The 21,906-nt window shown below is 36.2% G+C and overlaps 1 long non-coding RNA gene across 2 annotated transcripts in view; it reads right to left on the reverse strand.

Moving 5' to 3' along the window:
* Positions 1 to 776: 776 nt before the first annotated feature.
* LOC307186684 overlaps positions 777 to 21,906 on the reverse strand; it is a 166,431-nt gene continuing 145,301 nt past the window's right edge. For both annotated transcript variants that reach the window (XR_013828449.1, XR_013828450.1), the window contains exon 4: positions 777 to 890. This is a non-coding gene — a long non-coding RNA (uncharacterized lncRNA). The remainder of the gene's footprint in view (positions 891 to 21,906) is intronic.

Raw genomic sequence — 21,906 nt, forward strand, 5'->3', positions numbered from 1 at the left:
TGGATTTACTTGGTAAATTGGTTTTCAACAAAGTTGCCAAAACAAGTCTATGTGGAAAAGAAAGCTATTAAAAATAGTGATATAAAAATTGACTACTCATGGGCTTCCCTGGTGGCGCAGTGGTTGAGAGTCCGCCTGCCGATGCAGGGGACACGGGTTCGTGCCCCGGTCCGGGAGGATCCCGCATGCCGCGGAGCGGCTGGGCCCGTGAGCCATGGCCGCTGAGCCTGCGCGTCCGGGGCTTGTGCTCCGCAACGGGAGAGGCCACACCAGTGAGAGGCCCGCGTACCGCAAAAAAAAAAAAAAAAAAAAAAAAAAATTGACTACTCATATGGGTGAAAAAAATGAACCTCAATCCATACCTCACATGTACACAAAAATTAATTTGAAAGGTATAATAGCCCTAAACATAAAAGTTTAACTATAATGCTTCTGTGAATGAAAAATATTGCCTGACATATCATTAAACAAAGGATGTTGCAGCTACCAAGCCATCACATTACAGCCGCCCAGAAGGTGAGCCCTGAGGGAACTCAGGGTAGAAACAGGATGCCTGCCATCAAGACCCCAGCCACTGTAGCCACCCCTCAACAATGCACCCTGAGGAGACTCAGGATGAGAAAGCACAAGATACTGGCCCCATATAGCTGAGGTGCATATCAAAGGAATGATTTCAGTGAGCCCAGACTCTTGCATCTTCCCATACATAGAAAAGCACTAAATTCTTTAACTTGAGATACCTGGTTTTCTTTAATTAACAGTAATCTTTTGATGTTCCGACTACTTGGTGTTTGTTGCAAAAGCTCCTATATATCCTGACTCCTCACTTACCTCTTTGGAGCAGTCTCTAGAGGAGATGTTGTGGCCTGGGCTTAAGTCCTCAGTTTTGTCTGCCAAATAAGACATAATTTTCAACTTTTAGGTTGTGCATTACTTTTCAGTTGACACCTCCAAAAGAAAGTGAGGAAGAGTATCTTTGCAACCTTAGGGTAGGCAATGATTTATTAATTAAGATACAGAAAACACCAACCATAAAAGAAAAAAAATTGACTTCAAAATAATAATTTTAAAAATCCTGCTTTTCCCATGACACATGTTCAGAAGATGAGTAGGCAAACCGCAATTTTTGAGATAACATTGCTAATACATGTTTTGATAAATGACATTTAAGAATGCATAAAGTACTCTGCAAAATATTTGATAATCTTAGAACAATTCCAATGAGAACAAATTCAATAAAAATGTGCAAAAAACTTGATTATTATTTCATAAAGATAGACATTTTACAAAAATTGTATACAAATGACCACTACACCCATGAGAAACTGCCCAGCCTCACTATCTATTTTAGAAGTGCAAATTAAAAACACAATGTGGTAACATTATGTATAGTTTAGAATGGGTAAAAGTAAAAAAAGACCAATTTTAGTGATAATATGAAGCAACCAAAATTTTCATACACTGCTGGAGGGGAAGCAAAATGGTACAACTTTGGCAATAGTTTTGATAGTTCTTATGAACTAGTAATTCTACTTTGTAGGGATTTATTCAAGATAAATAGATGTATATGATCAAAAATACTGTGAACATAAATGCTCCTAGTAGCTTTTTTTTTTTAACATCTTTATTGGGATATAATTGCTTTACAATGGTGTGTTAGTTTCTGCTTTATAACAAAGTGAATCAGTTATACATATACATATGTTCCCATATGTCTTCCCTCTTGCGTCTCCCTCCCTCCCACCCTCCCTATCCCACCCCTCCAGGCTGTCACAAAGCACCAAGCCAATATCCCTGTGCCATGTGGCTGCTTCCCACTAGCTATCTACCTTACTACGTTTGTTAGTGTGTATATGTCCATGCCTCTCTCTCGCCCTGTCACAGCTCACCCTTCCCCCTCCCCATATCCTCAAGTCCGTTCTCCAGTAGGTCTGCATCTTTATTCCTGTCTTACCCCTAGGTTCTTCATGACATTTTTTTTTCTTAAATTCCATATATATGTGTTAGCATACGGTATTTGTCTTTTTCTTTCTGACTTACTCTCCTAGTAGCTTTATTCATAATAAACTCAATATGGAAGTAACCCATTTTTCTTCCTTAACAGGAGAATGGATAAACATAATGTAGTACATTCCTCCAAAGTAATTCTACTCACCTATATATGTGTCACTATTATATTCAACAGGATGAGTAGATCTTAAAAATATTATGCTGAGTAAAAAAAATCTGAATGCAAAAGAATATCTATTGTATTTTCTATTTATATGAACTTCTAGATCCAGCAAAACTAATCTTGGTGCAATAAATCTGATTAACAAAAATCAAAGGTACAATAAAAGAAATCATTCAAGAAATATTTATTGCATAATAGCTATATGCTGAACATTTTTATTGAGTTACACCAAAAAAAGGCAAAACTCTCTCCCTTTGTAGATTTTTCATTCAAGAAAAGTGGGGATACATACATACATACATGCATGTATAAAACACAAAGTATATCAAAACAATATGTGTCAAGTTGTATAGAGAAAAATACAGGAGGGTATGCTGGAAAGGACTCTTAGAGAACAATAACTTTGAGGGAGGAAATGAAGAGAAAAAAGCTCTACTTACAAAGAAGAAAGATATTCTAGGCACATGGAAGAGCAGGTGCAAAGTCCCTGAGGCAAGTGAATACATAGATTATTGGAGGAATAGAAATGAAGCCAGTGTGGCTGGAATGGACTGACCAAAGAGAGAAGCAGTAAACAAAATCAGAGTGATGAGGCCATAGGAGGGGGAGCAGATCCTATAGGGTCTTGTATCTGGGATATATATATATATAGATATATATAGATATATATATATATGTAAATCTCTGAGTACCTTCTTACATTTGAAAGATACTGAAGCCTTGAAGCAGACGTATGACATGATATGATTTACTTTTTAAAAAATGCTCTGCTTTTTGTTTTGAGAATAGACTTTAGGGCCTCAGGAAAAGAATCAGGGAAATCTGAAGGGAAATTATTGCAACAATTCAGGAAGAAGTGGAGTAGTGAATTATAGACAGATTCTACATATTTTTTTGACAGTAAGGCCAAGACTTATTTGATGTGGGGTAAGAGAAAAAGATAAGAATTGAAGATAACATCAAGGTTTTGGTTTTTAGTTCTTTTGGGTTTCATTTTTTGCTTTGTTTTGTTTTGTCCTGAGTTTATTTTGGACTGGAATAACAATTTACTAACATAGAGAAGATTGTGAGAAGAGTGAGTGCAATAAAAACAGAAATTTAGTTTTGGATATGTTAAGCATGAGATTTTTATTAGGTATCATATTGGGTTTGAGTAGGTTTTTCATTACACGAGTCTGATGTTTGCATAAATGCCAGGACTTAAAATAAAAATTTGACAGTTACTGATATCTGGATGGTATTTAAAACCATGAGACTCAACATCTAAAGGGGTGAGTATAGATAGCATAAAGAAGAGGCCCTAGGAGAGAGTTCAGGTACCCTCCAACATTTAGAAATTGGAGAAATAGCCAGAAACCAGAAAAACAGAATGAGAGGGAGAGAACAGCAAGTTAGGAAAAAATGCAGGACAGTGAGGTGTCTGCAAAGTCAAATGAAGAACCTGTACCAAAGAGGAAGTGGTTAATGGTGTCAAATGCTGATGAAAGTTCACTAAAGATAGAGACTGAAAACTTTTGGCTTTAGCAGTATTGAGGTCATTGGTGACCCTGAATAGAGCAACTTCAATAGAGTGAGTTTATGTGGAAGTCTCTTTAGAGGGAGTTCAACGGAAAGTGGGAAGAATGAAATAAAAGACATCTAGTATGGATAGGCTATTTGACATTTTGTGGTTTTTATCTCTCTAAAAGGTAGTACCTGGAGGTGGATTACTATGGAGTAAAGAGATACTTTTTTTTTTTAAGATAGAAGAATTTACATTATGGATATATCTAAAAAAGCAAGAGAACAGCTTAATCTTCAGTTTCTTCTGTGCTGGGTCACCATGAGGTGACTGCAGACCATCAAAGAAAGCTACAGGTCCTATGAAGTCCTAGCTTATATCTGCAACTATATTTTCCAGGTTCCATTAAAGTTCCTTTTTTTTTTTTTTTTTTGCGGTACTCGGGCCTCTCACTATTCTGGCCTCTCCCGTCTCCCGTTGCGGAGCACAGGCTCCGGATGCGCAGACTCAGCGGCCATGGCTCACGGACCTAGCCGCTCCGCGGCATGTGGGATCTTCGCGGACCGGGGCACGAACCCGTGTCCCCTGCATCGGCAGGCGGACTCTCAAACACTGCGCCACCAGGGAAGCCCTAAAGTTCCTTTGAATTATACCAAAAAAAGGCAAAAGTCATCCCGCCTATGGATGGCACTGGTTTCCTATGGTTTCCAGCCCTGCAGACTTCACCATTCCTTTGGTGAAGTGAATTTCACTTGTGAATGGAAACCATTTCCAGCTGGTTTCTCAGCTCTGCTCACATTTTGTAAATAGTTCATTTTTGCAAATTTTCCTAAATTAACACAATTTTGAATGTACTATCTCTATTGTGCTAGGATTTTGATTGATTAAACAGGCTTTATAGCCTACATTTTTTTCTTAAACTGTATTATCTACATTTGAACATGTGTATAAAAAGGACAATTTCCTAGGTTACTCTAATATTGTACAATTAATTCAAGTGGAGTCATTAACTAAGTTCATTAGAAACAAAGGAGATATGCATAACTATCAGTAAATCATGGAAAGACGTTTCATGAGCAAATTCTTTCAAACTTTCAAGGAACAGAATAATTTCTATGTTACTTAAATTTTTCGAGGGAAAAGAGAAGGAAAAAAATGCTTCTTTGGTATATCTTGTTTCATGCTATTAGCATAGACTTAATTTTAAAAATGTTAAATAAATGAAACAAAAATAAAGTTGGGTCTCCATTTATGCATATAGATTTAAAAAATTCAAAATAAATATATTAGCAAATATTTTCATTCTAGTTGGATACTATTTTTTTTTACAAGAAACAAAATATATACTCCTATCTCAAGAGTACATTGTTATGATCGATGCATTGATGCCTTCTGGCAACATTGAAATGGACACCTGTAAGAAACTAGGGGAAATATGGGAAAAAGTTATACTCCCATACTTTCATCTACATCATAGGATATCTCTTTTGTAGTATCTCTGCATATCAATTCCTTTCTTTCTTTGATACAGAATAGCATTTCCCTCCTCTAACGTGTAATTCTTTTTTTCAATTCTTCATGACTTCCTTTTGACAGTATTGGATTAAAATACAAGTTTAGACTTACATGATACCGCAGAGATTTAAGTCTACCTCATAGCATTTTTCAGATTTGGATCCTATTGCTACTTCCTTTCCTTGGCATTTCAAATTCCTGAAAGGCTATCTCATTGACCCAACAAACAGTTTTTAATACTATGCCCTGTCATAGATCACTGGATGGTTAATATATACTGCTTCTCCTTGAGAAGTTTTTGTTTTTAAATATGATTTTAACATTATGGTTAAAACTATTCACTCATCAACAGATCTTCACAAATTTCCCTATCATATATCAGGCATTGCACTAAGTGGTAGGGTTTCAAACACAAATAAGAAACACTTCCTTACCTAATTAATCTTATGTTCCTTTGAGTGAGATAGACAGTAAATGTGTAAACAGATGTGCTACATAATTTCACACAAGCACTATGAAAACAATAAAGCAGTCTGAGGGCAATATAAATGGACAGACACATTTCAAAATGGAATCGTTCTGGAAAGCCAAACTTGGAAGTGCTATTGAAGCCTATTTGACAAATATAATGAAAAATACAGTATAAGCAATATTTTCACAAATTGATTAGAGATTGAGATACTTTAAAAGAAAAAGAAAAAAAACCTTAGTCTAGGTGTTGGAAGGAGCATGGCAAATAAAATACATTTTCTCTATCCAAATGCTCAATATATTAAAAAAACATGATAAAGAAGTAATGCATACGGGCACCCAATTATGACTTGCTGAGTGGGTTATCTCTTTGTGCAAGTAAGTTCTTAATAACAATGAACTGTAGACTGAGAACAATTCTTCCCTTCCCTATCACAGACAGTGTAGGGCCAGGTCTAGGCTTACTATGCAATGTCAGAACATAACCTCTAAAATTAAAGTATAGGGAACAGAGTGGACATGACAGCTTGCTCACCCAAAAATAGGAAACAGAGAAAAAGAATGGGAAATATCAGCCAGTTTCTCCTTCCAAGTCAAATTTAATCATGATTCTTTTCCAAAAAAATAAGGAATAAGGTGGTAAAAAGTTGTTGGAAGATATAGGGAAAGTCACCATTCTTAAAGTCAGAAATAAGGAGGAAACATTCACAAGCTGATATTTTCAAGTTTCTTAACAACTGGTTGAATTTAAGGACTTAAGCACTAAGCCTAGAGTTAATCCAGAGTTGGAGGCAAGATCAGCATATCTGCCCCTACCTCCATATCAGCCACTTTTTAGGATCAGCCCAGGATTACTGATGAACAGTGTCAATTTTTTCCCTCAAAAGGTTATGAAAAGGCTCAGAATACTACATTAACTAAAACTTTGAAAAGCTGGTATCTTCTCAAGGCTCAAAATTCACCATTTTATTTTTTGGCTCAAATTTGTTCCAGCCATGTTGTCCAATAAAACTCTTCAGAGGGTCTGTTCTGTGACTAGATAACAATATTAAAATTCTAGAACACAGTGTTAGTGGAGATCTTCCAAATTTGAATATAAATCGTTTATTAATTTCCAAAGAACTTCAAGTTCAATTAATTATCCTTGCAAAATAATGTCCATAGGAATTTAATCCCCAAATAATATTCTCATAATAGTCTAAAGTCTAAAATTTTTACATTAATCTTTTCTCTAATTTCTTATTTTAGTTTAATCCACCATTTTATCTGAGTAAACCAGAAAAGTTCTGCAAGCTGATGGAGATAAAGTGTCTTGAGCAGCTATGGTGTCGATGTCTCACTGGAATGAGTGAGCTCCTTCAGAAATTGTAGAAGATCAGTGACAAATCTCTGATATGTCTCACATTTAAGAAAATCTAGAATTAATAAGATACCATACATCATTTCAGCACCGGCATATTTTCCAATAAACTTAGAAAACATGTCAAACCTTGTTCACTAGGGCAGTTAAACTAGGCAAAATTTTGCTTTCAGAAGCCCACACTCAGACGTGCCAAAGACTATAACAAAACTCAATGGTGTTTGAGAGAAGGGGCATAGAGGGAACATCTGGGTTTCAGCTTTGCCAATGTACCAGTCAATTTTGCCAGATGACCGGATCCCATGATTTGTGAATAGGTGAGATTAGGAAAAATCACACAAAAGAAGTTAATTATGCCACTATGTTTAGGATATCTGGAAGGAAATTCCATTATGCAAATGTTCCCTCTCTTAGAATAGCATTTAAGATATTCCTGCCTTCTGGTAAAGTTTAAAAATTTGTAATGGTGACAGCCTCAATCACCAGATCTTAGTTGACAAGTCTTTCTTCGCCATCCAGCATATTCAAACTCTTAATTTACAATGTCCCTGGGAGTCCACATTTTTGACAGGAGGTAGTCTGTGTTAGTAGCATGGCCTTTACTATCTCTTGTGAGCAGGTCTCTCCATCCTATTCCATAATAGCAGCTTAAGCCTATGACCCCCCTTCTAGGCAAGTTTCTCTCAACCCCATATGTGTTTCAGCTGGAAATTTATCCACAAGGGTTTTCTGAACTAAAGCCACTATTGGTGCATCTGTCATATGCTTCTTATCACACTGCCTTTCCTTTGGAATAACGGAGAACTTTGATGACATTTCTTTATGTTACACATTTTTCTACACTGGGAATTGTTCTGTAGTGGAATATGTCTGTAGTGTTTTTATTTTCCTGTTGGAAGGTCTATCTGAAATTATAAGAGTTTAAACCATTTGTATTTTGATTCTTTCCTCTTCTATTCAATATAATATCAGCATATTTTGTTGAATCAAAAATCTTTCTATTTTACATTTGCTTCCTGTCTCAGATATTTCACTAACAGCTTCTTTTAGGTTTTGAATTGTAGGGTCTCCCATAATTCAAATAAGATTTTATAATCAAAGACTTCTGCATCTACTAAAATCATCTCTTATTCAAAAACAATTGTGTCTATATTCATTGTATATACATATTGAATAATTTTACCCAGAAAGTATTCTACCCATGAAGTATTCTCTCAGCAGACTAACTCCAGCCTAGTCTCTATTCATTATTATTCTATCTGGATCCCTCTTAATATATTTTATCCTTCATCTTCTCTTAAAGTTTTAATTTCAAGGAAACCAGAAAATGTCACCTCAAAAATGTGCATCTTTGACATAAAAATTATTTTGAGCTGCAGGCAATTAAGAAGCAGCAAACACAGGGAAAGTTCTCTCTACCTTCCTCTTTTCTGCCTAAAGGCAAGGTATAAATTATTTGCTTACAGGATACAGACCCATATCAGCACAGAGATGGCACCAAGGAACCTGCAAAAAAAACATACTCCATTAGTACGGAGTATGGTTTACTTACATATTTACTTTCCCACAGTTTACAACACCTAATTCCCAGAGACAATCTTTAGATCGCTTAAGGCTATACTTCTCAAACTTCAACACAAGTAAAAATCACCCAAGGTCTCCATAACATGCAAGTTCCAATTCATAGGTTTAATTTAGGAGAAATGTATCAAGGTGTAAAAATACATCTTGATTGATGCCAATGCTGCTGGTCTGTGGACCACACTTTTAGTAGCAAGGTTTAGAAAGACCTTAGGGTGTTCTGTGACTTCAAAGTTGTCCATCTTCTTCAACCTAAGAAGATGATAATTTCTCCTTACCAACAGAGCTCCTATTTTTGTATGTTTTTTTATTATAAAATATATCCTCCCTTCTTTGAGTAAAGTCATAATTTTCATCTCAGAAATCTAAAGCCAAGTTTATAGATCTTGTATTGAATAAATACAGAGTCAACTTGGACAAACTATATTAATTCAAGGATAGTCATTTCAGAATTTTCCCTTTAGTTTCTAAAAGACATTTTAAAAGATATTTGAGACAGCACATCTATCATTGTCTATATGACTAAGAATAATGATTTAAAGCTAGAACTCCATTAGAGCTCTGTAGCACCAATGGAGTTCAGTTGCCTTATTATAAGCAGCATTCGTGGTTCTCCTCACCGAGGCTAAAGATTTTTAATCCTGCCCCAGCCTCATTTACAAATCAGGTCAGGATTTCTGTTTAGCAAAATTCAACCTGACATAAATTGTAACCCAAACTCTGTCATTTTTCTGTAACCTAGAGCGCTGCATGGTTCCATTTATTCTTTTTTTCTTTTTAATATTTATTTATTTATTTGGCTGCTCTGCGTCTTAGTTGCAGCACATGGGACCTTCGTTGCCATATGCAGGATCTTCATTATGGCATGCACGATCTTTTAGTTGTGGCAGGTGGGATCTTTAGTTGTGGCATGCAGGACTTTTAGCTGTGGCATGCGAACTCTTAGTTGCATGTGGGATCTAATTCCCTGACCAGGGACCGAACCTGGGGCCCCTGCATTGGGAGCGCAGACTCTTAGCCACTGGACCACCAGGGAAGTCCAGTCCCTTTATTCCTGAGAACTTTACACCATTCCTGAGGCTTTTGAGGCCCAAGACGTTTTTAAAGAAATTTTTAAGGACTTTCTGTTTCTGAAATCCATAGGGTTTTTGTTAAACTATGGCTTTCCCATTAAAATTTTTAAAACATATTTTAAAATGTCAACAATATTCATCATTTCAAAATAGCATAAGAGGGGTGGAGTCAAGATGGTGGACTAGGAGGACACGGAATTTGTGTCTCCGCAAAACTAGGGCACCTACCAGGCACCGGTGGGAGGCCACAGACACCTAAGGGGATGGGATGAACCCCCAGTGACTGGGTAGGACGTGGGGCATGGGGAGAGTGAAGGGGGAGGAGAAGTGGAGGTGATACGGGACTGGTGCCCCTGAGGGGCATCTGGGGGAGGAGAAGGGATCCATGCCTGAAGGAGGAAATCAGGGGACCACTGGGAGGACAGAGGATCAAAAGGGAGCATGGCCAGTTTTCCTCTGCCCACTTGGACCCCCAGAAGCCTGCTGAGATCCTGGGCCTGATCCTGGGCTTCTGCCCACCGAGGCCCCCTCCAACCATATGGGTTCTGAGGGAGTGGGAGGGAGGGAAGGGGGAGAAAAAGTAAAGGCCTGACTTCTGGGACCGGCACCCCTGAGGGGTAGCTGGGGGAGAGGAGGAGCTCCTACACCCCTGAGGGGTGGCTGGGGGAGAGGAGGAGTTCCTACACCCAGCAGGACGTGGTTAGGGGTCCAGAGGGGATGGGGGTGACCCTGGGGGAGATGGTGCAGGGGGCACAGAGGAATGGAAGGGAACATGGCCAGCCCTTTCCCTGTCTACTTAGGCACCTGGGAGCCTGTTGGGCTCCTGGGACTAATCCTCTGCGCAGGAGCCTCCCTCCTGGCATGCAGAGCCCAAACCCGCCCCTACACCCCCATCCAGGACCCTACCTCTACACTCAGAGACCCCCTACAATAAGCTGGGCCTAAACCCCACCAACACACCCTCAGGCAGAGCCCTACCTCCAGACACCGGAACTCCACGCTCCAGAGGCCCTCCTTTCCGATGTGCTTCCTCTCCCCTTCCACCCAAGTCTTGAGCCTAGGCCCCCCCCCACAATCAAATGTCACCCCCTCACAGGCCTAGGTTCTGCCCCCTAAAACCCCGCCCCTGCCTAAACTCCACCCCCATAGCCAATACTTTTTTTTTTTCGTTTTTCCTCTTTTAGATTGGGGTTCTGTTTTACTTTGTTGATCCATTGTTGTTGATTCATTTATATTTTTATTTGTCCTAATAAATCTTTTATTTTTCTAATTTTATTTTATTCTTTACACTTTGTTATTGTTCTCTCCTTTTGGCTTGTTTCCCCCGCCCCCACCTTTTTTTTTTCTTTTTTCTGTTGTGGTTTTATTTTACCTTGTTGCAGTTGTTTAAATTACATTTTTATATTTCCTAATATATTTTTTATCTTTCTATTTTATTTTTTTATTCTTTGACATTGTACTGCTCTTTTATTCTTTTTTTTTTTTTTTTTTTTTTGCCATGCCACACAGCTTGCAGGATCTTGGTTCCCAGGCCAGTGGTTGGGCCTGAGCTCCTGTGGTGGGAGCTCCAAGTCCAAACCGCTGGACTAATAGAGAACATCAAACGCCAGGGAATAGTAATTGGAGTTAGGCCTCCTGGAGGTCCTAATCTCAGCACCAAGACCTGGCTCTATCCAACTGCCTGCAAACTCCAGTGCTGGATGCCTCAGGCCAAACAACCAGTAACACAGGAATACAGCTCCACCCATCAAAAAATAAAAAATGAAATGACAAAATAATGTTACAGACAAACGAGCAACGTAAAAGCCTACAAGACCGAATAAATGAAGACAAAATAGGCAACCTTTCTGAAAAAGAATTCAGAGTAATGATAGTGAAAATGCCCTAAAATCTCAGAAACAGAATGGAGAAAATATAAGAAACATTTAACAAGGATCTAGAAGAACTAAAGAGCAAACAAACAGTGATGAACAACATAATAACTTAAATTAAGAATACTCTAGAAGGAATCAATAGCAGAATAACGGAGGGAGAACAGAGATGTGAGCTGAAAGATAAAATGGTGGAAATAACTGCCAGTGAGCAGAATAAAGAAAAAAGAATGAAAAGAATTGAAGACAGTCTCAGAGACTCTGGGACAACATTAAACACACCAACATTTGAATTATACAGGTCCCAGATAAAGAAGAGAAAAAGAAAGGGTCTGAGAAAATATTTGAGGAGATTATAGTCAAAAATTCCCCTAACATGGTAAAGGAAATAGTCAATCAAGTCCAGAAAGTGCAGAGAGTCCCATAGAGGATAAACCCAAAGAGAAACACTCCTGGACATATATTAATCAAACTATCAAAAATTAAATACAAAGAAAAAATATTAAAAACAGCAAGGGAAAAGCAACAAATAACATACAAGGGAATCCCCATAAGGTTAACAGCTGATCTTTCAGCTGAAACTCTGCAAGCCAGAAGGGAGTGGCATACTTAAACTGATGAAGGGAAAAAAACTACAACCAAGATTACCCTACCCAGCAAGGATCTCATTCAGATTCGACGGAGATTTTAAAAACTTTACAGACAAGCAAAAGTTAAGAGAATTCAACACCACCAAAACAGCTTTACAACAAATGCTAAAGGAACTTCTCTAGGCAGGAAACATGAGAAAGAAAAGACCTACAAAAAATAACACAAAAACCCAAAGCAATTAAGAAAATGGTAATTGAAACATACATATTGATGATTACCTTAAGTGTAAATGGATTAAATGTTCGCACCAAAAGACATAGATTGGCTGAATGGACACAAAAACAAGACCTGTATATATGCTGTCTACACAAGACCCATATCAGACCTAGGGACACTTACAGACTGAAAGTGAGGGGATGGTAAAAGATATTCCATGCAAATGGAAATCAAAAGAAAGCTGAAGTAGCAATTCTCATATCAGACAAAATATACTTTGAAACAAAGACTATTAGAAGAGACAAAGAAGGACACTACATAATGATCACGGGATCAATCCAAGAAGATATAACAACTGTAAATATTTATGCACCCAACATAGTAGCACCTCAATACATAAGACAAATGCTAACAGCCATAAAAGGGGAAATTGACAGTAACACAATCACAGTAGGGGACTTTAACACCCCACTTTCACCAATGGACAGATCATCCAAAATGAAAATAAATAAGGAAACACAAGCTTTAAATAGATACATTAAACAAGATGGAATTAATTGATATTTATAGGACATTCCATCCAAAACAACAGAATACACTTTCATCCCAAGTGCTCATGGAATACTCTCCAGCATAGACCATATCTTGGGCGACAAATCAAGCCTTGGTAAATTGAAGAAAACTGAAATCGTATCAAGGATCTTTTCCGACCACAACACTATGAGGCTAGATATCAATTACAAGAAAAAGAACTGTGAAAAATACAAACACATGGGGGATAAACAATACTAAATAACCAAGAGGTCACTGAAGAAATCAAAGAGATATCAAAAAATACCTAGAAACAAATAGCAATGAAAAAATGACAATGCAAAACCTATGGGATGCAGCAAAAACAGTTCTAAGAGGGAAGTATATACCACAACAATCCTACCTCATGAAACAAGAAAAATCTCAAATAAACCTTACACCTAAAGCAATTAGAGAATGAAGAACAAAAAAACCCCTCAAAGTTAGAGGAAGGAGAGAAATCATAAAGATCAGATCAGAAATAAATGAAAAAGAAATGAAGGAAACAATAGCAAAGATCAATAAGACTAAAAGCTGGTTCTTTGAGAAAATAAACAAAATTGTTAAACCATTAGCCAGACTAATCAAGAAAAAAAAAAAGAGAAGCCTCAAATCAACAGAACTAGAAATGAAAAAGATGTGGCAACTGACACTGCAGGAATACAAAAGATCATGAGAGATTACTATAAGCAACTCTGTCAATAAAATGGACAACCTGGAAGAAATGGACAAATTTTTATAAAAGCACAACGTTCGGAGACTGAACCAGGAGCAATTAGAAAATATAAAAAGACCAACCACAAGCACTGAAATTGAAACCTTGATTAAAAATCTTCCAACAAATAAAAGCCCAGGACCAGATGGCTTCACAGGTGAATTCTATCAAACATTTAGAGAAGAGCTAACACCTATCCTTCTCAAACTCTTCCAAAATGTAGGAGAGGGAGGAACACTCCCAAACTCATTCTGTGAGGCCACCATCACTCTATACCAAAACCAGACAAAGGTGTCAACAAAAAAGAAAACTACAGGCCAATATCACTGATGAACATAGATGCAAAAATCCTCAACAAAATACTAGCAAACAGAATCCAACAGCACATTAAAAGGATCATACACCATGATCAAGTGGGGTTTTTCCCAGCAATGCAATGATTCTTCAATATACACAAATCAGTCAATGTGATACACCATATTAACAAACTGAAGGATAAAAACTATATGATAATCGCACTAGATGCAGAAGAAGCTTTTGACAAAATTCAACACCCATTTATGATAAAAACCCTCCAGAATGTAGGTGTAGAGGGAACTAACCTCAACATAATAAAGGGCATAAATGATAAACCCACAGCCAACATCGTTCTCAATGTTGAAAAACTGAAACCATTTCCTCTAAGATCAGGAGCAAGACAAGGTTGCCCACTCTCTCACCTATTTTTCAACATAGTTTTGAAAGTTTTAGTCACAGCAATCAGAGAAGAAAAAGAAATAAAAGAAATCCAAATTGGAAAAGAAGAAGTAAAACTCACTGTTTGCAGATGACATGATACTATACATAAAGAATCCCAAAGATGCTACCAGAAAACTACTAGAGCTAATCAATGAATCTGGCAGACTAGCAGGATACAAAATTAGTGTACAGAAATCTCTTGCATTCCTATACACTAATGATGAAAAATCTGAAAGAGAAATTAAGGAAACACTCCCATTTACCACTGCAACAAAAATAATAAAATACCCAGGAAAAAACCTACCTAAGGAGACAAAAAACCTGTATGCAGAAGACTATAAGACCCAGATGAAAGAAATTAAATATGATACAAACAGATGGAGAGATATACCATGTTCTTGGATTGGAAGAACCAACATTGGGAAAATGACTATACTACCCAAAGCACTCTACAGATTCAGTGCAATCCCTATCAAACTACTAATGGCATTTTTTGCAGCACTAGAACAAAAAATTTCACAATCTGTATGAAAACACAAAAGATCCCAAATAGCCAAAGCAATCTTGAGAAAGAAAAACAGAGCTGGAGGACTTGGGTTCCCTGACTTCAGACTACACTACAAAGCTACAGTAATCAAGACAGTATGGTACTGGCACAAAAACAGAAATATAGACCAATGGAACAAGATAGAAAGCCCAGAGATAAACCCATGCACATATGGTCACCTTATCTTTGATAAAGGAGGCAAGAATACACAATGGAGAAAAGACAGCATCTTCAATAAGTGATGCTGGAAAAACTGGACAGCTACATGTAAAAGAATGAAATTAGACCACTTCCTAACACCAGACACCAAAATAAACTCAAAATGTATTAAAGACCTAATTGTAAGGGTAGACAGTATAAAACTCTTAGAGGAAAACATAGAACACTCCATGACATAAATCACAGCAAGATCCTTTTTGACCCACCTCCTAGGGAAATGGAAATAAAAACAAAAATAAACAAATGGGACCTAATGAAACTTAAAAGCTTTTGCAAAGCAAAGGAAACTACAAACAAGAAGGAAAGACAACCTGCAGAATGGGAGAAAATGTTTGCAAATGAAGAAACTGACAGAGGATTAATCTCCAAAATATTCAAGCTCATGCAGCTCAATATCAAAAAATCAAACCCAATATGAAAATGGGCAGAAGAACTAAATAGACATTTCTCCAAAGAAGAAATGCAGATTACCAACAAACACATGAAAGGATGCTCAACATCACTAATCACTAGAGAAATGCAAATCAAAATTACAATGAGGTATCACCTCACACCAGTCAGAATGGCCATCTCAAATCTTCAAACAATAAATGCTGGAGAGGGTGTGGAGAAAAGAGAACCCTCTTGCACTATTGGTGGGAATATAATTAGATACAGCCAGTATGGAGAATAGTATGGAGGTTCCTTAGAAAATGAAAAATAGAACTACCATATGACCCAGCAATCCCAGTATTGGGCATATACCCTGAGAAAACCATAATTCAAAAAGAGTCATGTACAACAATGTTCATTGCAGCTCTATTTACAATAGCCAGGACATGGAAGCAACCTAAGTGTCCATCGACAGATGAATGGATAAAGAAGATGTGGCACATATATACAATAGAATATTATTCAATGCAAGCTGGAAGAAGAAACAAGAGTCCTGGTTCAGAGACAAAAGACTTAGTTACTTGTGGCACATGAAGTATTCAGCCATATAAAGAAACGAAACTGTGTTATTTGTAGTGAGGTGAATGGACCTAAAGTCTGCCATACAGAGTGAAGTAAGTCAGAAAGAGAAAAACAAATACCGTATGCTAACACATATATGTGGAATCTAAAAAATAAATGGTTCTAATGAACCTAGGGGCAGGACAGGAATAAAGATGCAGATGTAGAGAATGGACTTGACGACACTGGGATGGGGAAGGGTAAGCTGGGACTTAGTGAGACAGTAGCATTGATATATGCACACTACCAAATGTAAATACATAGCTAGTAAGAAGCAGCTGCATAGCACAGGGAAATTAGCTCGGTATTTGTGACCACCTAGAGGGGTGGGATAGGGAGGGTGGGAAGGAGATGCAAGAGGGAGGGGATATGGGGATATATGTATGCATATAGCTGATTCATTTTGTTATATAGCAGAAACTAACACAACATTGTAAAGCAATAATACTCCAATAAAGATGTTAAAAAACAATAGCATATGATTTAAGACAATGTTTTTTTCCTTAAGAACTGGGAAGGGTCTGAGATGTTACCTGCAAGCTAGCAAATTAACCTGCCACAGTTTAATGCAAGCTGGAAGAAGAAACAAGAGTCCTGGTTCAGAGACAAAAGACTTAGTTACTTGTGGCACATGAAGTATGAGTTCCCTGTTTGCATTACTTCGTCCTTCCACGGGAGGATGAGAAATGAGAAATGGTCCTGGTGGGTGCTGCACATAGTAGATTTGTGTCACAGCTGAGGATCCCCAAGCTTACAACACACTCAACCTTAGAAGAAGACTGGGAGCAACTGTACTCCATCTTTGCCCCAGAGCGAGACATTGTCTTTAGTATCCTGAAAAGCAAATAAATTTTCCCTGTCCCAAAGGAAAAAGCTATCTTTATAGTCCAAAGCTATTTGCTACATAAACATCTTTAAACAGATTTTCTGGAACAAATATTGTCAAGAGATGTGCAGAAATGCAAGAGAATTATCTATCAACATTGCCCAGGTCTCAGCCATTAACAGTCAGCAACACATCTGTAAAACCAGCCCTGCTACACAAAAAAAGACCTTGCAAGTCACTAAATTCAAGAAGTTGCTTGATGCTCATTTTTATTTTATTATTATTATTATTGTGGTACGCGGGACTCTCACTGTTGTGGCCTCTCCCGTTGCAGAGCACAGGCTCCGGACGCACAAGCTCAGCGGCCATGGCTCACGGGCCCAGTCGCTCCGCGGCATGTGGGATCTTCCCGGACCGGGGCACGAACCCGTGTCCCCTGCATAGGCAGGCGGACTCGCAACCACTGCACCACCAGGGAAGCCCCTTGAAGCTCATTTTAAAAACACCATCGGAGAATAAACCCATTCACTGTAGCCATGCCAAACGTTTCAGTCTCTGCTTAAAATTCACTGCCCCAAATTCCATGACTTTTATTTTCTTTGAATGTATTTTTTCTCACAATATCTGATTATTTGTTTAAATGTAACTTTTCATCTAAAACTAACACATCTGCCATTCCCAGTCTGATGCACAGAGAAGTAGAAGTCTCAGTCCACATACAGGCTGCTATCCAAGAAAGAAGGAAAGAAAGCTGCTGAGCTGCACGTGCCCAGTTTTGTCCTCCAAAAAACACCAATCTCATGTGTTCATTTCTTTTTCCTGAGGTGGAATGAGGTATAGAGAGAAGAGAAAAGAATTTAGGGAAAATTTTTCTTTATGGCAACCGTCAGTAGAGAATGACAATGAATAGTATTTTATAGAAAACAATTTCTAGAATTTAAAGAAAGAATTTATAGAAGAATTACAAATAACTAAGTGTATATAAAGATATTGAACTTCATATTTTAATTATCTAGCTTGTTTCTCTAAATGTCTGTGAAAATGTATGTGCCTGTCAGTATGAAAGAAAATGTTTTTTCCTCAACATTGCCAGTGTAGGTATTATCAAACAATGTTTTATAGGTAGACAAAGTAGAAAACTTTTTTAGAGCTGCAAATATAATAATTACCTACAAAGGTTGTTAAATAATAAAGGCATTTATGATCTAATATAACAAGAAGTTCAAAACCAGGGCAGTTCTAGAATTGGTTCATCACTTAAATGGCTACTGTCTCTCTCAATATATGTGGCCTGCCATCTTCAGTGCATTGTTTTTTGGTTTTTAGTACCATTTGTTTCTGTTCTTAGCATCTTTTTGAGGTAAGTCTGCTATTTTCTTACTACTTAGATAGAAACAAGAATTTTCATCTGATCCTGTGAAATTTAAATTGTTCTATGACCTTGTGAATGTCCAATTTTTATAAAAGATCCATGTGTACTTGAGAATTGTATGTATCTATGCATTTGTCTATTAATTGGTCACTTTAATTGTTCAAATCTCATATATTATTTCTATAACTTTTCATAACTGAGTGATCTATTTCACCCTTCTAGGACGATGTAGATTGGTTTTACATATTTTGAGACCAATTTATAGGGTGCATCAAGTTTAAAATTGTTGTCTATTACTAGTGAGACATTTTTTTGTATGATATCAATATACCTATCCCATGTTTCATTTGCTTGGCATTTGCCTTTTTTTTGGGGTCTTTTTTATACTGTCTTGTATAAAAGATTTTATTTTATACAAGATATTTGTTTTTATATTTTAGATATTTATTTTATGTATTTTTCTTTGAGATTTTTTTCATTTTATTTTAGTTATTTTAAGATATTTTTCCTAAAAATGTCTTATTTTAGATAGATTTTAGATATTTTTATTTTAGATGTTTTATATTACATAGTTTTTCTAAAAAGAGCATATAGGTGTATTTTTAATCCAATCTGGCAAACTTTGTTAACTAGGAAATTCAATCTACTTAAATTTATTTTAATTATTGCAATGTTTTGACTTAATTTTAACATAGTATTCTCTACTTTATATTTTTCCATATTTTTCTTTCCTTTTAATATTCCCTGAATTGATTTCTTTTCCTCATTTCAATTTCTTTCCTCTGCTGATTTGGAGGCAACATATTTTAGTACTATTCTATTCTTTTATTGGATTCCTTAAAATTTTTCATGCATACTTACCATAAGAGAGTCCCAAACTAATCATGCTGCTGCCATTTATCTGAGAAATACAGAGACACTAGACAACTCTATTTCTAATCACTTCACTCATTATTCTCACTTCACACTACATTTATTGCAGCTCTATCTTCAATTATTACTTTTAACCTATAGATTAGACATTATTCTTTGTTACAGTGATAATGAGTTTATATTTACTCACAATTATAGTCATTTCTTTGATCATTCATCCTAGTCTTTCTTCCAACTGAAGTATATAACTTCAAAGCTCATTTTTTGAGGATCATCAGTCATTTTATGAATTTTTAAAATTTTCTTTGAAAAATATTTTTATTTTCCTCAATTTTGAATAATAATTTAGCTGAAGGGTCAGCTGAAATGTCTGAAGTGTCACAATAACCTATGTAGCCATAGACTTCTTTTTATTAATTCTACTTTATATGCTTACTATTTTTTAGAAATTTCAATTGTTTCATCAGTTTTGGAAAATTTTTAACTAATGGCATTATCTAATGGCATTAGCTGTGAATAGTCTTTTAAATTTTATGTCGCAGTCTCTTTTTAAATATCCATGCTTTATCAGAAGATATATCCCTTCAATTAAATGGAAAAAAATTCCTGCTATATCTTACTTTCAATTTTATCACCATTTTAATCTTATGCAATAATTAACTGATATGTATAACTGACATTTATTGAGTCTACTGTGCCAGCCATTTTTCTCCAGGAATTTATCTTTTATCATAAATTCTTGATTGCTTTCAAAAGTAAATATTTATTAAGAATCAATTATAACTCAGGCACTGTATTACTCAGTGTTCTCCAGAAAAACAGAACCAATAGAATGTGTGTGTGTGTGTGTGTTTGTGTGTATATATATATATATATATATATATATATATATGTAAATATACATATCTTACATTTATATCATGTATATATATTATTTATATGTGTGTGTATATATATATGTGTGTATATATATATATATATAAAGAGTTGACTCATGTCATTATGGAAGCTGGCATGTCCAAAATTTTCAGGGTGGACTGGAAAGCTGGAGACAAAGGAAAGCCAAGCCTGCAGGTCCAGTCTGAACACTGACACGTTGGAGACATAGGAGAGCCAGTGTTTCAGTTTGAGTCTGAAGTCCATCTGGTGCAAAACCAGAAAGAGTCAGTGATGCAGATGAAGTCGAAAAGCAGTCTGATGAATTCTCGCTTGCTCAGGTGAGGCCTTTTTTTTTTTTTTTTTTAAAAAAATTTTGGGTCCTCCATGTCTGCATCATTCTAAGCCTCATTCTCAATGAATAGCTGTCACTAGCAATTGGGGATATATATTTCTAACATATAGCACTTTATGTCTAATTGTCCACAGTTTGGTCCCATAAATTTCTTTAACTACAGTAGATGAACTTACCAGGATCATGCCTACTTTTAGTACTAAGACTAATTTAGTAAACACATATATTTTGGGAGGGAAATAATTTATGCTAGAGATTCCACTATATTGTCCTCTCTAATTTGAGATATTTTTTCTTATTAATGGTGATTGAGGAAACATCTAACAGGAATTAAAGTACATGAATCATAACTTTGGAAGGAAGCAGAGACTGACATCTAAGGTAGGGAAACTTCCAGAACTAAGATTATATGATTATATGCTATTTTTGCTGTTGTTGTTCAGTTGAGACCTCTTTTTTTTAAAGTGTAGGTAAGTAGAGGAAGATATGTGACTACTGATGTGAACACACCTGTTAAGTTAGCTGTCTATTACTCATAGAGATCTTTCCCTTAGTTTATATAACCTCTGATATAAAATTTTTCTTCTCCCAAAGTGATTCATTGTGTTTACAAAAACTTACTTTCATCTCAAAATTCAATAAACCTTTGATAGCTTGTTAATTGGACAGAATTACCTAATCATTTGTTTTGATACACACAGCTTGGTTATTTGTAATAGTTGTTTTATTTTAGTATTCATAGATCAACTCTTGGAGACTTATCAAATAACATCTAAACTTGAATACTTTTACTGTGACTGAAATTTGGTGCTCATAATTATTAAATTGTGCTAAGTTGAGCAAAAATACATATAAACAAATTCACATTTAGTTGGATCAAATTATTTTTCTCTGTAAGGCTATTTATGTTATTTCAGTTATTTGATAAGGCCAAATCCTTCATAGGAAAAGAAGTAAGCTTGCCCTTATTCAAACTAACAAAGAGAAAAGATAAAACTACAAAGAAAACCAGCAGATGGAAGACCATGACCAAATCTCATCTAACATTTCCAAGACTAATTCTTTTCCTGTAAAACCTTTCTAAAGAAAAGTGATGCACAGTTATGCAGCTTCTATTAAAAGTATTATGGCCTAGATTTCACCCTTTGTTTTTTTATCATTTCAAATTCAACAGATCACTAACTTCTCTTTTTCACAGAAGGTGTAGTTAGTGAAAAAGCAAAACTTCTTATTATACTGTCAAGAATAATATAATTCATGGTTGAGATTTTTAAGAAGACCAGTTTAATTTTTAAATGTATTATTGTTGTTAACTAGAATGATAAAGTCCAGTTACCTGTAATGATGCTCAACGTTAATGTTTTCCTTTTGTTTCTAGTTACAACTGAGATTTGCCTTGTTGTGCTGCCAAAATGCTACTCTGATGAAGCTCACTATTGTTAGCATCTAATTCAACCCTTGCTTGCATAA

This window comes from Stenella coeruleoalba, assembly GCF_951394435.1.
Source record: "Stenella coeruleoalba genome assembly, chromosome: 5".
Taxonomy (NCBI): Eukaryota; Metazoa; Chordata; class Mammalia; order Artiodactyla; family Delphinidae; genus Stenella; species Stenella coeruleoalba.